The 12,054-nt window shown below is 41.8% G+C and overlaps 1 pseudogene; it reads left to right on the top strand.

Annotated features, from left to right (window-relative positions):
• Positions 1 to 5,669: 5,669 nt before the first annotated feature.
• Positions 5,670 to 8,802, top strand: LOC141201515 (uncharacterized; annotated as a pseudogene).
• Positions 8,803 to 12,054: the final 3,252 nt, after the last annotated feature.

Genomic DNA, 12,054 nt, shown 5'->3' with positions numbered 1-12,054 from the left:
TTACGCTTGGACATTTGTGTGCTCAGATAACTTTGACCAATGATTCAGATCTTACGTAGCCTGTTAGGGCTCGTTCACTATCATTGTTAGGAAAGGCCAGTGTTATAAAAACCCAGCCTACTCTAACAATGTGCGAAATAAACAGCAGCCATGGCTTCTTCTAATCCGCTGTCTAGCACTCTGAAAATGGTGGCAGTCCACAAAGCAGGAGAAGGCTATGAGCAAAGCATTTTCAAGTTGCCCTTTCCTTGGTTCAAAATGTAATAAAAAAATGGCAGTTAGCAGAAAGAGTGGAGGTCAAGATAAGGTCTGGAAAACCAAGCAAATTTTCAGTAGGATTGCTAGAGAGGCAAATCAGAACCCCCGCCTGACTGCAAAAGACCTTCAGAAAGATTTAGCAGACTCTGGAATTGTGGTACATTGTTGTACTCTTCAGAGACACCTGCACAAATATGGCCTTCATGGAAGAGTCATCAGAAGAAAACCTCTCCTGCGACCTCACCATAAAATTCAGCGTCAAAAGTGCAAAAGTACATCTAAGAAGGTCTGATGCATTTTGTAAACAAGTCTTGTGGACCGATGAGGTTAAAATAGAGCAATGCTCAAAGTTGTGTGGAGAAAAAAGGGCACAGAATTTTAGTAAAAGAACGTAGTGGATCAATCATGCTTTGGGGTTGTGTTGCAGCCAATGGCACAGGGAACTGGTAGAGGGAAGAATGGATTCCATGAAATTTCAGCAAATTCTTGATACATACATAACACCATCTGCAAAAAAGCTGAACGTAAAAAGAGGATGGCTTCTATAAATGGATAATGATACTAAACACATGTCAAAATCCACAATAGACGACCTCAAAAGGCGCAAGCTGAAGGTTTTACAATGGCCCTCACAGTCCCCTGATCTGAACATCATTGAAAATCTGTGGCTAGACCTCAAAATAGCAGAGGATGCAAGACGACCCAAGAATCTCACAGAACTGGAAGAATTCCTCCAAGGAAGAAAGGATGAAAATCCCTCAAACAAGAATTGAAAGCCTATTGTCTGGCTACAAAAAGCATTTACAAACTGTGATACTTTCAAAAGGGGGCGCTACTAGGTACTAACCTTGCCGGGTGCCAAAACTTTTGCATTTAACCATTTTTCCTTATTGAAATTTTTTTTTAAATGTAAAAGATGAAAATACAGTGGTGGCCAAAAGTATTGGCACCCCTGCAATTCTGTCAGATAATACTCCGTTTCTTCCTGAAAATGATTGCAATCACAAATTCTTTAGTCTTATTATCTTTATTTAATTTGTCTTCAATGAAAAAACACAAAAGAGAATGAAGCAAAAATGAAATCATTGATCATTTCACACAAAACTCCAAAAATGGGCCAGACAAAAGTATTGGCACCCTCAGCCTAATACTTGGTTGCACAACCTTTAGCTAAAATAACTGCGAACAACCGCTTCCGGTAACCATCAATGAGTTTCTTACAACGCTCTGCTGGAATTGTAGACCATTCTTCTTTGGCAAACTGCTCCAGGTCCCTGATATTTGAAGGGTGCCTTCTCCAAACTGCCATTTTGAGATCTCTCCACAGGTGTTCTATGGGATTCAGGTCTGGACTCATTGCTGGCCACCTTAGAAGTCTCCAGTGCTTTCTCTCAAACCATTTTATAGTGCTTTTGGAAGTGTGTTTTGGGTCATTGTCCTGCTGGAAGACCCATGACCTCTGAGGGAGACCCAGCTTTCTCACACTGGGCCCTACATTATACTGCAAAATTTGTTGGTAGTCTTCAGACATCATAATGCCATGCACACGGTCAAGCAGTCTAGTGCCAGAGGCAGCAAAGCAACCCCAAAACATCAGGGAACCTCCGCCATGTTTGACTGTAGGGACTGTGTTCTTTTCTTTGAATGCCTCTTTTTTTTTCCTGTACACTCTATGTTGATGATTTTTCCCAAAAAGCTCTACTTTTGTCTCATCTGACCAGAGAACGTTCTTCCAAAACGTTTTAGGCTTTCTCAGGTAAGTTTTGGCAAACTCCAGCCTGGCTTTTTTATGTCTCGGGGTAAGAAGTGGGGTCTTCCTGGGTATCCTACCATACAGTCCCTTTTCATTCAGACGTCGACGGATAGTACGGGTTGACACTGTTGTACCCTCGGACTGCAGGGCAGCTTGAACTTGTTTGGATGTTAGTCGAGGTTCTTTATCCACCATCCGCACAATCTTGCGTTGAAATCTCTCGTCAATTTTTATTTTCCGTCCACATCTAGGGAGGTTAGCCACAGTGCCATGGGCTTTACACTTCTTGATGACACTGCGCACGGAAGACACAGGAGCATTCAGGTCTTTGGAGATGGACTTGTAGCCTTGAGATTGCTCATGCTTCCTCACAATTTGGTTTCTCAAGTCCTCAGACAGTTTTCAGGAAGAAACTGAGTATTATCTGACAGAATTGCAGGGGTGCCAATACTTTTGGCCACCACTGTATATATAGTTTATTATTTATTGTTTTGCCTAAAATACAAAGGAAATGTCATCTTTAACTTTAGGCCACTTAGAGATTATTTCATCTTCAACTTAACTGTTCACAATAACAGTAATTTTGACCAGGGGTGCCCAAACTTTTACATGTCACTGTATTCTGTCACTGTGTGTCTCCTACAGATGGACTCGTGGAAAGAAATCCACCAGAGAGATGTCCCCGTCCTCTGTATCCCCAGGACTGTCCAGAGGAGAATCACAACATCCCGGAGGATCATCAGGTAGACGGTGCTGAGCCCTGTACCGGATCTGTATATGGGGGGACATTTCTGATCGAGGTCATAGATGTCACAGATTTTGGTGGTTTCTTGTATTGTGCTGATTGTTACATCTGATATATCAGGAGGAAGATCCGACTAAGAATAAAGTGAAGGACGAGACAGAAGAAGAAGCGATGACGAGGGGGGATCAGCCGTGTGTGAGTGACGTGAAGGAGGAGATTCCTGTAGATGTTTCCACAGGTGTGTAATAATGACCGGTGTGTGATGATGATGATGACCGGCGTGTGATGATGATGACTGGCGTATGACGATGATGATTGGCATGTGACTATGATTAGCGGCGTGTGATGATGATGACTGGCGTATGACGATGATGATTGGCATGTGACTATGATTAGCGGCGTGTGATGATGATGACTGGCGTATGACGATGATGATTGGCATGTGACTATGATTAGCAGCGCGTGACGATGATCGGTGTGTGATATTGTATGAAGTCTCCGGTGCAGTGAAGCTTTATCCGCCGTCCACATCACAGCAGAAGCGTCCGGTGATGTCTCGGCTGCTCTTGTACAGAGTCCGTTTGCGCACCGATGAATAACTGGGCCGCATTCACACCACTTCTTAATGATTTAATAATCACATTTTTAATTTTCCTAATTGTGTTTTTTAATATTACTTCCATCTTTTACTTTCATATTATTCTTACACAAGTCTCATGCTGCCATATAAATGACTGAGCTTGTGATTCGGACAGAACCCCGGGGGAAGATTCCGTATAATGAGGCGCTGTGGACGCCGTCTGGCCTATGATCCAGTGATGTCCATCTTTTTCAGCGTGCATAAAAGCGCAGTCGACCAGAGGCTAGACGGAGTCCAGTGTAACTCTGCTGCCTCATTATTCTGAATGGATCCCTCGGGGGTGTCATCTGAATCATGTATTTTGTAGATTTAGATGGAAACCCTGATGTACAGTGGGTACGGAAAGTATTCAGACCCCTTTACATTTTTCACTCTTTGTTTCATTGCAGCTATTCGGTAAGTTCTAAAAAGTTCATTTTTTTTTTCGTTAAAGTCCACTCTGCACCCCATCTTGACTGAAAAAAAAACAGAAATGTAGAAATTTTTGCAAATTTATTAAAAAAGAAAAACTGAAATATCACATGGTCATAAGTATTCAGACCCTTTGCTCAGTATTGAGTAGAAGCCCCTTTTGAGCTAGTACTGCCATGAGTCTTCTTGGGAATGATGCAACAAGTTTTTCACACCTGGATTTGGGGATCCTCTGCCATTCTTCCTTTCAGATCCTCTCCAGTTCCATCAGGTTGGATGGTGAACGTTGGTGGACAGTCATTTTCAGGTCTCTCCAGAGATGCTCAATTGGGTTTAGGTCAGGGCTCTGGCTGGGCCAGTCAAGAATGGTCACAGAGTTGTTCTGAAGCCACTCCTTTGTCATTTTAGCTTTGTGCTTAGGGTCATTGTCTTGTTGGAAGGTGAACCTTCGGCCAAGTCTGAGGTCCAGAGCACTCTGGAAGAGGTTTTCATCCAGGATATCTCTGTACTTGGCTGCATTCATGTTTCCTTCAATTGCAACCAGTCATCCTGTGCCTGCAGCTGAAAAATACCCCCATAATATGATGCTGCCACCACCATGTTTCACTGTAGGGATTGTATTGGGCAGGTCATGAGCAGTGCCAGGTTTTCTCCACACATACCGCTTAGAATTATCACCAAAAAGTTCTATCTTCGTCTCATCAGATCAGAGAATCTTATTTCTCATAGTCTGTGAGTCCTTCATGTGTTTTTGAGCAAACTCTATGCGGGCTTTCATATGTCTTGCACTGAGTAGATCCTTCCATCTGGCCACTTTGCCATAAAGGCCCGACTGGTGGAGGGCTGCAGTGATCGTTGACTTTTGTGAGCTTTCTCCCTTCTCCCTACTACTTCGCTGGAGCTCAGCCACAGTGATCTTGGGGTTTTTCTTTACCTCTCCTACCAAGGCTCTTCTCCCACGATTGCTCAGTTTGGCTGGACGGCCAGGTCTAGGAAGACTTCTGGTGGTCACAAACTTCTTACATTTAAGGATTATGGAGGCCACTGTGCTCTTAGGAACCTTGAGTAATGCAGAAATTCTTTTGTAACCTTGGCCAGATCTGTGCCTTGCCACAATTCTGTCTCTGAGCTCCTTGGGCAGTTCCTTTGAGCTTATGATTCTCATTTGATCTGACATGTACTGTGAGCTGTGAGGTCTTATATAGACAGGTGTGTGTCTTTCCAAATCAAGTCCTATCAGTTTAATTAAACATAGCTGGACTCCAATGAAGGAGTAGAACCATCGCAAGGAGTATCACAAGGAAATGGACAGCATGTGACTTAAATATGAGTGTCTGAGCAAAGGGTCTGAATACTTATGACCATGTGATATTTCAGTTTTTTCTTTTTTAATAAATTTGCAAAATTGTCTACATTTGTTTTTTTCAGTCAAGATGGGGTGCAGAGTGTACTTTAATGAGAAAAAAAGTGTGAAACAAAGTGTGAAAAATTTTAAAGGGGTCTGAATACTTCCCGTACCCACTGTAAGTGTTCAGTGTACAGCACAGGATAAATATGATCCAAAATGTTCTGTACCGCAAAATGCCACCATTAAGAGCTTCTACTCAACCCACAGAAAAACAAGTCCCCACTCAGGTTCATCATCTGTAAACAGTAATATAGGGGGTGTCCATATTACTGGTAGCACAAAGGCTCTGGAAAAGTGACTTGGCTCCCACTTAAAGAAATCCAGTGACATCTGCGCTCCTAAATCCAAATGCCGCCTCCTCCTTCCCCACAGTGTGCAGTTAGCATCCACATGTTTGGCATAACTGTAGCGGGGAGAGCCAATTTATTTCTTCAGAAAGCACTAGCTGGGAATCATGTACTGGTCGCTACAACGTAAGGGCACTGCAATGTACCGGACACTACAATGTACTGGCCACTATAATGAAATATTTGCATTTTTACTTCGCAACATCCATTACTGCTCGTTTCTGGAAAGCACCCATGGAGTCAAATTCATCACTACACCTGTAGATACATTTCCATAGGGTGTAATTTCCAAACTGGTGTCACTTGAGGGGGATTCTGCTCTTCTGCCACTTAGGGGCTTTGTATATGGAGTCTGCAATCTGTTCTACTAAAGTTTGTTCTCCAAGAGTCAAATATTGCTCCTTCCCTCCCGAGTCTCGCCATGTGGCTAAGCAGTACAGTACAGACACATATGGGGTATTGCCCCTTTCAGCAGAAATTGTATAACAAATTATGTGGTCATCTTTACCCATTTTCCTTTGTGAAAATGTAAAATCTGGGGCTAAAATAACATTATAGCGGTAAAAATGTAATTGTATTTCTTCACCGTTCAATTGTATAACATTTTGTGAATCACAATTACCTTGTATTCATTGGGAAAGTGCGCGGTGGATGCTGGGTGTGACAAACGGGGAAACCCCACCCACAGCCCGGCGTCCACCGCAGGGATCGCATCACCGAGTCACGCCTCACTTGACGTGACATCAGGGGAAGCAAGAGCCGGCTGCAGCCGGGGGTCGCGTGATGCCGGTGAGTGGCCAGCGATAGCGCCGCTCACAGCCAATAAAGACAAAGCTAGGTAATTAGAAAAAATCTTCTCTCAACGGGTTAATTACATTGGGGGAATTTAGTAGTCGACATCTTCTTTAATTGCGTGGACACTTTTCTATACTAAGGGCAAGATATGAAGCTTGAGAGAGTGAAATGGCACCGGAGGTACATTAAGGGAACCTGTCATCAGTAATTACCACTTAAAGAACTGTTTGCTGTCTAATCTCTGCCACCCCTGACTTGTGCCAATGTCACCAGATTATAAGTGTCATTCACTTTACCCGTCATTGTGTTAATGTTATGGCATGTAGTTGTCCTCCTTATTCCCGGTACTTTCACTGACGAGGGTCTTCATTGTGAGATCCAGAAAATACATTCAGAAATCTCTTTTGTGTTGAAGAAAAAACTCACATCTAATTTATCTTTCATCCTGATAGGAAATCCTTGTGAGAATAACGGTTCATCACTAAATTGTAAAAGAGAAGATATCTGGGAGCACTCTAATGGAGAAAACCTCTTCACCCTTCCTGCACCTCCTGGACTTCACAGCACTTCACTTTCTTATAATCCTCCTAATCATGAGGAATCATCTCCTGAGCAATCTCACATTATTACCAAAAGTCCAGGGGGCAAAGTGGATTCAAGATTTCAGTGTGACAAGAAATTTACAAAAAGCTCAGATTTTGTAACACAAAGAAAGCACAAAGGAAAAAAGCCATACTCCTGTTCAGAATGTGGGAAATGCTTTACATATAAATCAAGATTTGTTAGACATGAGAGATTTCACACAGGAGAAAAGCCATTTTCATGTTCAGAATGTGGGAAATGCTTTACAGAGAAATCACAATTTGTTAGACATAAGAAAATTCACACAGGAGAAAAGCCATTTTCATGTTCAGAATGTGGGAAATGCTTTACATATAAATCACAATTTGTTAGACATGAGAGATTTCACACAGGAGAAAAGCCATTTTCATGTTCAGAATGTGGGAAATGCTTTACAGAGAAATCACAATTTGTTAGACATGGGAAAATTCACACAGGAGAAAAGCCATTTTCATGTTCAGAATGTGGGAAATGCTTTACCGAGAAATCACAATTTGTTAGACATGAGAGAATTCACACAGGAGAAAAGCCATTTTCATGTTTAGAATGTGGTAAATGCTTTACATATAAATCACAATTTGTTATACATGAGAGAATTCACACAGGAGAAAAGCCATTTTCATGTTTGGAATGTGGAAAGTCCTTCCAACATAAAAGGGATCTTATTACACATCAGAGAATTCATACAGGAGAGAAGCCATTTTCATGTTCAGAATGTGGGAAATGTTGTAGAATTAAATCAGACCTTGTTAAACATCAAAGAATTCACACAGGAGAAAAACCTTTTTCATGTTTACAATGTAGAAGGTGCTTTGCACATAAATCACAACTTGTTAGACATCAGAGAATTCACACAGGAGAAAAGCCGTATTCATGTTCAAAATGTGAAAAGTCCTTCACAGGTAAAGGAAGTCTTATTATACATCAGAGAATTCACACAGGAGAGAAGCCATATTCATGTTCAGAATGTGGGAAATGTTGTAGAAGTAAATCATACCTTGTTAAACATCAAAGAATTCACACAGAGGAAAAACTTTTTTCATGTTTACAATGTAGAAGGTGTTTTGTAGATAAATCACAACTTGTTAGACATCAGAGAATTCACACAGGAGAAAAGCTGTATTCATGTTTGGAATGTGGGAAATGTTTTATGAGTAAATCAAATCTTTCTGCTCATAAGAGAATTCATACAGGAGAAAAGCCATTTTCTTGTTCAGAATGTGGGAAATGTTTTACATATAAATCAAAATATGTTATACATGAGAGAATTCACACAGGAGAAAGGCCATTTTCTTGTTCAGAATGTGAGAAGTCCTTCAAACATAAAGTGGATCTTATTACACATCAGAGAATTCATACAGGAGAGAAGCCGTTTTCTTGTTCAGAATGTGGGAAATGTTTTAAAAGTAAATCGGAGCTTGTTTTACATCAAAGAAATCACACCGGGGAGAAACCGTTTTCATGTTTACAATGTGGAAAATGCTTTACATATAAATCAAGTCTTGTTAGACATCAGAGAATTCACACAGGAGAGAAGCCGTATTCATGATCAGAATGTGGGAAATGTTTTATCTGTAAATCAAATCTTTCTGCTCATAAGATAATTCACACAGGAGAGTAGCCGTATTCATGTTCAGAATGTGGGAAATCTTTTATACATAAATCATACCTTGTAAAACATGAGAAGTCTTACGGGAAAGAAAGTGTAATTATGTTCACTGTGTTTTATAAAGCTTAATAAGCATTGTTCAGCATAAATGAGTACACCCCCTTTGATGAGTAAGATTTTGTTTAATAGCTCACTGAACACAAGATCAATTCATAAAATTTTGCCAACACTAAGTTGCATAGAACATTTTTTTTGTAATCAAAACATGAAAGTAAGGGTAATAATATAACTATCATTACAAAATCTTCAGTTTTACTCAAATTAGTTGATGCAAAAATGAGTACACCCCACATCAAAAGCTACTACATCTATTATTTTGTATGGCCTCCATAATTTTAAAGGACGGCACCAAGTTTTCTAGGCCTGGAATGAACAAGTTAGTGACAATGTTGAGGGAGGGCAATGGCCCTTCACGGTTGACCAAGTGAGTGTCAAATTATTATGTTGATTGCGCAATCCAACAGGGAACCAGACGGAGACAGTGCTCTGTATGGGAGGATTCAACGAATCTCTGATCCCGTTTATTTTGCTTAGCATTTTATATTGTTTTGAGTATATCAATAGCCAATCACCTACAGCCATACTACAATACTAAAGGCTTGAGCCAATGTTAGTGCAATTATTACGGAAACACATATATGGTCATATTATCATCGTTAGTTCGAAGCACGATGGAAATTTACAAGGTCAATCCTGGCCTAGACTAGTTAGATAACAGGAGCGGGGTGTCTGACAAAGTGTGCTTGTGAGAAAAAGTTAGTGTGAGAAAGTTCCATGTAAAGCATGAGAAAAGAAGGAAAGTAGTATGTTATGCAAGGAGTGATAATAACATGATTTTGAAACAATCAGACAAAATGGAGTTGCTATAGCATGAATATCAATATGTCCTTTACCACTGTCATGAAAAACACTTAGTCAGACCTTGCAGCCCTCTGGCGCCCCCTTATCCTGCTGGTCAAGCATGGTATTGACCGAGGATAAGCACGGGCACAGCTGCTCTAATTTATGTCTACTATTGTGGCACATGATGTGACAGGACGTATATATACCACCAGTTCCTTCCAGGAACGTATATATACCTCCGTCCAGCCACCCTCAAACCACAATATCACATAAATACTGGTATGCTGCCACCACCGATCGCTTAGTAGGTGGATCGGGTACCCGTTAGGTAACGTGAATTAGCGGGTGAGGAACGTGTTTGCTTGACATAGGACAAGAAGAACGAAGCTGGTAAATAATAATGATTTACTCCCGAAAGTGGGCAGTGTTTATAAAAGATATACAAGATATTATAAAAGAGACAATGTACATATATGCATAAACAGTTATTAAAATAAAAGGGGTAAATGATAGCAAAACCTGCGCCACGAGGTGATGGTCTCAGATTCTGTGGGGGGGACGGCTCCCCGGAAATTAGATGTGATTCTTCCACGCAGCGAGGTGTGCATGCGTCTGACGTTTTAAGAATTAAATTAAAATGGCCGTTCTGGTTTTTAGTAAGGGGTAGTGTTGAGCATTCCGATACTGAAATATCGGGTATCGGCCGATACTGAAATATCGGGTATCGGCCGATATTCGCGGTATTGGAATTCCGATACTTAATTCCGATACTTTTGCAATATCGTATACCGGAATCGGAAGTTCCCATAATGCAATGAGCCATTTTAATTTTATTCAGCCAATGAGGATCCTAAGAAGTGTGGGCACATCCTGTTAGGCATGTAGGCATCTTAACTAATGGCATGGCTGTGATTGGCTGCTGAAATGATGTCATGATGCACTATAAAAGCCGCCGCCGCCATTTTGAGCTCACTCTGCTGTGAATTCAGTTAGGGATAGGACGCTGCTGTTCTGAGGGACAGTTTTAGCTACCTATTTGGTCTATTCTGCTTTACCTAAGCTACTTTATAAATCGCTGTGCCTTGCAGTGCTAGTGCACAGTGCTCTGCATCTGTACTGTTCACCGCTGTCTGCAAGGTCTGGTGTGTGTGAGTGCAGCTCACCCTGTAGTGTGTGCTTCAGCCACGTCTGGTTGTAGTGCACTCAGTGTGTGTCACTGCCTCATACATTGTCCTTTTTTGCCAATTCATAATTTTTCCTGATATCTCCTATTAGTGTGGTGGTTCCATCCGTATTCAGCTAAATTGGTTCCAAACACACTATATAGGAGTAGTTAGAGAAATTTTTTTGGTCTTGCAGCGCTAGTGCACAGTGCTCTGCATCTGTACTGTTCACCGCTGTCTGCAAGGTCTGTGTGTGTGAGTGCACCTCACGCTGTAGTGTGTGCTTCAGCCACGTCTGGTTGTAGTGCGCTCAGCGTCCGTCACTGCCTCATACATTGTCCTTTTTTGCCAATTCATAATTTTTCCTGATATCTCCTATTAGTGTGGTGGTTCCATCCGTATTCAGCTACATTGGTTCCAAACACACTATATAGGAGTAGTTAGAGGAGCCTCTCTGCAGCATTGGGCCCTGCAGCCCCAGCCAGATTAGTATTAGCCTATTTTTTGCAGCCTCATCTATTGCATTGTAGGTTACCTTCCTACATTGTAATAGCTACAAAAAGTTTGTGATACTATCGTTATTACATCTTTAGGCCCATCCAGTGTCTTTTTGTGACAAAAAAAAACTAAATAAAGTTCACCAAACACTCCACTTTACAGTTGTGTAGGCCACATTAGCTCATATTAAAGTCTAGTCCACACTTTATAAAATTAGTGTTTCTTATACCTGTTAGCAGCTGTTCAGGAATAAGCACACTAAGCCCTTAGTACTTTTCTGCCTATCTTTATCAGTCTACCAAGATGAAGAAGGCAGGGAGTAAGGCATGTGGTCGTGGGCGTGGAGTTTCTGCAGGGAGAGAACGTGAGGATTCTGTGCCTGTAGGGAGAGGACGTGGGGATTCTGTGCCTACTGCAGGGAACCAATGACTCAGCATCCCCCAGTTTTAGCAGGGAACAGTCCTTTATGCGCAGCTTTGTAGGAGCTAGCCGTACCCCACTGCTGCAGGAGGACCAAATTGAAGCCGTTGTCGGATGGATGGCAGCTAACGCATCGACTTCAATTAGTTCCAGATCCTCTCAGGTCCTGAGCACTGAAAAGCACCCATCTGTCTCTTCACCACCTGCCAAATTGCCCAGGCAGTCAGAGAGCCCTGGACAGGAGCCATCTCTACTTCTGTTCTCTGAATCTCTTGGCTTGGAAAGAGGGGGCCAGCCAAGCAGAATTCGAGAATTTGAAGTAGAGGTAGTATGCAGTGATGCGCAACCGTTTTGTCTCTCTGAATCTGAAGAGGCGGGTGGGCCAGTGCATATGGTCAGCAGCACACCTCAGTACGCATCTGATGATGAGACTCAGGTGCCACTTTCTGGTGCGTACTGTGCTGTTGAGACTACCCAGGAGAA

This window comes from Phyllobates terribilis, unplaced genomic scaffold (assembly GCF_046119375.1).
Source record: "Phyllobates terribilis strain yellow unplaced genomic scaffold, ASM4611937v1 Scaffold_117__1_contigs__length_5270597, whole genome shotgun sequence".
In the NCBI taxonomy this organism is placed as follows: domain Eukaryota; kingdom Metazoa; phylum Chordata; class Amphibia; order Anura; family Dendrobatidae; genus Phyllobates; species Phyllobates terribilis.
This window is presented reverse-complemented; position numbering and strand designations above follow the sequence as displayed.